Raw genomic sequence first — 6,000 nt, 5'->3', positions numbered from 1 at the left:
ATATGATTTCTGCCATCTATTCATTTTTCCGTATTGCTGACCGATCATCCCTATCCCTTATAACTTGCAATTAAAAACGATGAAAAAGCTGAGCAAGCTCCTATTGGGAGGTTACCATTGTGCAGGAAGGCATTTGTCCAACATTCAAGCAGTCCTTCTACCAAAGAAGACTAAAAAAACAGCCAAAGCTAAAATGAACTTAACCTTAGCCACATCGTAAATTTAGATCACATAGGGACAACTATGATATAAGAACAAGTAAACAGAATGACACATTATTAAAACTGTTCGAGAGCCTATAATGAGCTCTTATAGTTAAATAAATTTTGGAGGCTTTCTGTTTTCTTTTGAGAAGGAAAATTTTGCTTTCACATCTACCTAGTAACAGAGCTCAAGAAGTTACTGGAGGCGGGGAGATCATTTTCTTACTATTCTGAATAATTATTCAAATTTTGGTATAATTCCTAGGATGGATAAATGATAGACTATCTATCAGCAAATGAAATGACATCAGTTTTGTACAATTCTAAAAAAAGGCTTATGCCAGCTTTGCCGCTCACTAGGAATATCTGTCTTGTTTTTTTTTTTTTACAATTAGCTATGGCTCTCAACTTTTTTATCACAGTCCACCAAGTTGATTTTAATTCAAAAATGACATGAATCTATAAATTTAATTCACAGAAAAAAATTTCGAACACGACAATCTTATCCAAGTCGTGATTTAAGAATTTCTCGTTTTTGCTTGTAACTTCTAAAGGAATTAGAAAATAGAGAGAAATGTTTAATGCTGTAGGGAAAAAACGATACACAAATTGAAAAGTTGATTGAGTGTCATTGGATTTTTGTTGCCAGAATTAAAATTTGCGAAATGTTAGTTCCCTTCTCACCTAGACAAACTCTTGCTTAAACTCCTTTGTGCATCCCCTCTAAGTATCGGACAAAGGTTTTCGGCTAGTTATATATATATACAAAGAAATTTGAGCATTGATATTTCATATTGTTTGCTCACTCAATGTTAGGCAATACCTTTGAAATAATAAGAGAAAATTTAGGGCAAACAAGAAAAAATGGGTAGACTGTTAAAATGGGTGGAATCTACGACAAAAAAATATACCACGGGAAATGCGTCTGTGAAGTCAACAAGGTGTCCCCAGAGCAAAGGAAGCAGAGATAACAAAAAATCAAACACTTAATTTAGTTTTTTTTTTTTTTTTAATTACAGTATCAACAGTTTGCTGGGTGCCAGAAGGCGGTTTACTAATAACATCTATTGTAAGTTAAAAAATAGATAACAAATTGTTTATGTTGAAGTTAATAAATTTATAAAGTTTCCAGTAATGGTGCAAGCTTTTATGGATGGTGCTGAGAGTGGAAAGGGGGGATAATAAATGGAAGGTACTGCTTTTAATCTGATCTTCAACTTCCCATGGTTGGAGTGTATTTTCATGCGGAAGGTAGAAAGAAATAGAATTCACTATCTCTGAGAGGAAAATCGATGGATATTTTGCTTCGATGTTATGAAAGATACTGAGTATCTAAACAGTCAAATTTGAAGGATACTTGGGGAGGATAAAACAGGTGACTCTAAACAGCTTACCTTCACCTTGACTTATGCCCGTGAACAAGCTTTCTGGGAATTGAAATTATCATTGGATCACAAACATAGTTCCAAACACTTTTCTTTGCACCGAAAATTAGTACAATTTTTGCAATGCATGGGTTATAACTGTTGGCTCAACATAAGATTTGATACATGCATAACTGATAGCTGGAAAATCATGCTATGTGAATACCAAGGCTTCTATAGATTTACTATTCTGAGTAGGTCAGATACAAAAAAACAATAACAAGAAAAAATATAAACAAAATTGACACCACTCTGAGAAGTAGTCCCTTCTATAAAAAAAAAGCTGAATAAAAACAAAATAAACAGTAGTCACGGACAACTTATTATTACAAAAACTCAAGCAAAGCGCAAAGCTCATGTAACATTGCATAAAGTGCAAAGTCAACATTCTTCAATATCCAAACTGTCTCAACCTAAAAATAACTACAAGAATTAGTGACTTCTTACTACAAAAACACCATACCCTTATTTTTCCTCAGTATGAGGCTTCAAAACTGCTACTTTCTTCCTTTTAATCCCAGTTGAGGTAACCATGGCAAGTTCAAAACTCCTTGAGACTTTATTTCCCTATAGGACTTTCTCCCTTTTAACTACTACTACTACTATTAACAACTCACAGCACCAAGCCGCCTGAGGCCAACACAGCTACGCAAGCTCCTCCTCCATCCTAATATATCAAAAGCCTCCCTCTTTACACCCTCTCAGGAAATTTTCATTTCCCTTAAATCTTTCTTTACGACATCCTCCCACCCTAAACGGACCTGCCTTCCGTTTAGCCCGAGACGGTTGGCCGAAAAGGACAATCTTCGGCAATCTGTCATCCTTCATCCGCACAACGTGTCCTAGCCATCTCTGCCTTTCTCTCATTATAGCCCTAGAAAGCGGGAACGAACCACACTTTTTGTACGGCCCACTGTTTGAAATACGGTCAGTAAGTAGGGGACCCAAAACAATCCATAGGCAATTTCTCTGGAAAACATCTAGCAAGTCTTCTTCCGTTTTTGAAGCGCCCATGCTTCAGAACCATATTGACAACTGTCATCACTCTAGCTTCCGATATTCTAATCTTGGTTCGCGGACTTACATCCCTATTCCTCCAAACTTTTTTCAATTGTGAAGAAACACACAGAGTCTTGGGTATTCTATTTTTAACATCTTTACTGCTCCCACCGTCTTTACTAATAACACTACCAAGGTAAGTGAAGCTGTACACTTGATCAATATTTTCGTCATCTTTTCATCTTCACTTATTCCTAGCCTTGGCGATTTATGCCCATGCCAAATCTATCGATAAAGAAAGCCAAATAGCATGAATGACAAGGCAATTTTCTTGATTTTAGCGTCACACTTGTATTTAAAAAGCAAAAAATTAAGATTGCAAGAAATTAGTTTAAAGAGTTTGCACCAACAATAATTTGTGTCCAACTGTTCTCTACTAATACTAAGTCTTCTTAACTTTTGTCAGGATCCTCTCCTAGATAGAAAAATTGCTGTTATAAGGTTCAATCTTTTCTATTTTTTAAAAATATGCCCCGAAACATCACTTTGATTTCTTAGTTAACATAAGAATGTTTAGCAGGTGAACTATGGTGAACGTAAGAAGTCATAAGAGACAACCTTAATTAGCGCTATAGTTGTCTGTAATTTTGATTTATAAACAGACGTGATGTCGGCGTGGCCCGGCTATAAGTCTTCTTAACATTAATTTTTAAACCTATTCTAGCACCCTAGACCCACAAAACCTCTAAAATAAAATTCATTTTCTTCACGCTTTCATCTAGGATGCTTAAACCGTCAGCATAATCTAAGTACAGGAAAGTTTTTCTTCCCCATTTCATTCCGTGTTCTCTCATTGCCTTTCTTGTGCTTCTTAAGACAAAATCCATCAAAATGATCCATATAATGGGGGACACAACGCAACCATGTTTAACTCCTGATTCAATACGAAACCAACAGCTAACCTTATTTCCTAACTTAACCGCAGCAGAGTTATTCTCGTACATAGCACTAATCACTTTAATGTATTTGTATGGTATACCATACAAGGATAAAACCTTCGCTAAAGCTATTCTATCAACAGAATGGGACGCTAGCTCACAATCTATAAAGCTGAGGACTAAAGGTGTTTGATAACTCAGGCACTTCTCTATTAATAACCTAAGAATGAAAATTTGGCCGACACAACCTCTACCCTTCCTAAAACCGAACTGTTCCTCTCTTAAAACTTTGTCTACAGTATCTCTCAGTCTAAAAAGTATCATATTGCTAAGTAATTTGCTACCTACAGAGTCCAGGCTAATTCCTCGATAATTACCACACTTACTCTTATTACCTTTCTTATACAGTGATTTAATTAGGGCTTTCCTAAAATCGGTAGGTACTTCCCCTTTTCAAAAATCCTATTCGTTATCTTCAGTTACTTATTTCTAACCTCAGTGCCAACATATTTAAGAAACTCATTTAGCACACTATCAAACCCTGGCACCTTATTATTCCTTAATCCTTTTAGTTTTGTCGCTAATTCTTCCTTACAAAATAAATCTTCCTTCACTTCCAAGGTATCACAAACTTGTTCATTTTCCTCTACATTCTTTCCTGCAACTCTATCCCGGTTTAGCACAATCTCAAAATTTTCCGCCCATTCCTCTTTAACTCTTACCTTCTCACTGACTGTGGCCCCATTCCTATCTTTAACTGGGAAAAGTCCAAATTGACTACTCCCTCTAAATTTATTAACATGCCAGTACAATATTTCACCATTATGCCGTCTAGCTGCATCTTCCAGATCCTTGGCAATTTCATCTATGGTCTCCATGACAGACCTCCTTAGTTCATATTTTAATACGTTCTCCAATTTCTTTACATTCCTCTTATTTTTATATGATCTATAAAATTAGATAAATCTTGCACAAGCAATTTCTCCTCTCTATTAAACATAAAGCTTTTTGCTAAGCTCTCTGTTTACGTACCGTTTATTCGACTGCATTTGCTATTTATGTTGGTTTTGAGATTAAAAAATGATTAGCACAGTTGGTACGAAAATTCATTTTAAATTGTTTGACTCTCTTCCGTGCTACAATGGTAAAAATGATGTAAATGAATTTGCAAAGAAAGCGAGAATTCTGAGCAAGGTTATCCTGGGAAATCAATTACAGGATGTGTTAGCCCTAAAATTGGAAGGTTACGCTTTTTTATATTTTTCCATGTCAGAATTTGATGATTTTGTTTCCTTTCGAGTTTGTTTTGAGGCTGGTTTTGCTAGTACCAACACAGACAAGAAAATTGAAGCATGGCACCGTTGTTCATCAGTAAAATCAATAATTGATTTATTTTCCTGATGAACGTCCTGAGGATTCCTGATGATGTTCAAAGGTCCAAGAGTCTTGTAAAGTGACAGAATAGCAACAGACTGGATATGAGACAATCTGTTGCACGGTGTGTACCAAGTGTCTGCTAGGACAATTTCTAGTTTTGCCGAATCCACCATTATTGAAGTAGTTATAATGTTGCCAAACTAGAGCCTTTCTACAGTATACACACTATTAAGCATGGCCTATACTTCCCTGAAGAAGCTGCACGGTTGCAGCTATAAAATAATTTTTTTTTAAGAATTAGCGACAGTACTAAAAGGATTAAAAAATAATAAGGCTCCAAGTGCTGATAGTGTAGTAAATAAGTTTTGTAAATATGGTGGCTCTGAGGTTAGAAATAAGTTACTGAAGATTAGGAATATGACTTTTAAAAAAGGGGGAGTACTTAAGGATTTTATGAAAACCTTAATTAAACCACTGTACAAGAAAGGTGATAAGAATGAGTGTGGTAATTATCGAGGCGTTAGTCTGGTCTCTGTAGGTAGCAAATTACTTAGTAATATGATACTTTTTAGACTGAGATATGCTGTAGACAACATCTCTCAGAGAACAGTGCGGTTTTAGAAAAGGTAGAGGATGTGTCAACCAAATTTTTACTCTTAGGTTAATAATTGAGAAGTGCCTAAACCATCAAACACCTTTGGTCCTCAGTTTTATAGATCATGAGCAAGCGTTCGATTCTATTGATTTTGAGAGCAGTGAAGATGTTGAAAGTAGAATAGCCAAGGCTCAGGGTGTTTTACCACAGTTGAAAAAAGCTTGGAAGAGTAGGAAGGCAATTGTACAAACCAAGACTAGAACATTGGGAGCTATAATGACGACAGTGGTCAGGTATGGCTCTTAAATATGGGTTTTCCGAAAAGTAGATGAGGATTTGCTATATGTTTACCAGAGCAATCGCCTACGGATTGTTTTGGGTACACGGCTGACTGCCCATATTTCAAATAGTAGGCCGTACGAAAAATGTGGTTCAATCCCGCTTTCAAGGGCTTTAAAGAAAGA

Source organism: Artemia sp. Qi Xiang Cuo, chromosome 18, assembly GCF_049724085.1.
Source record: "Artemia sp. Qi Xiang Cuo chromosome 18, ASM4972408v1, whole genome shotgun sequence".
NCBI lineage: Eukaryota > Metazoa > Arthropoda > Branchiopoda > Anostraca > Artemiidae > Artemia > Artemia sp. Qi Xiang Cuo.
This window is presented reverse-complemented; position numbering follows the sequence as displayed.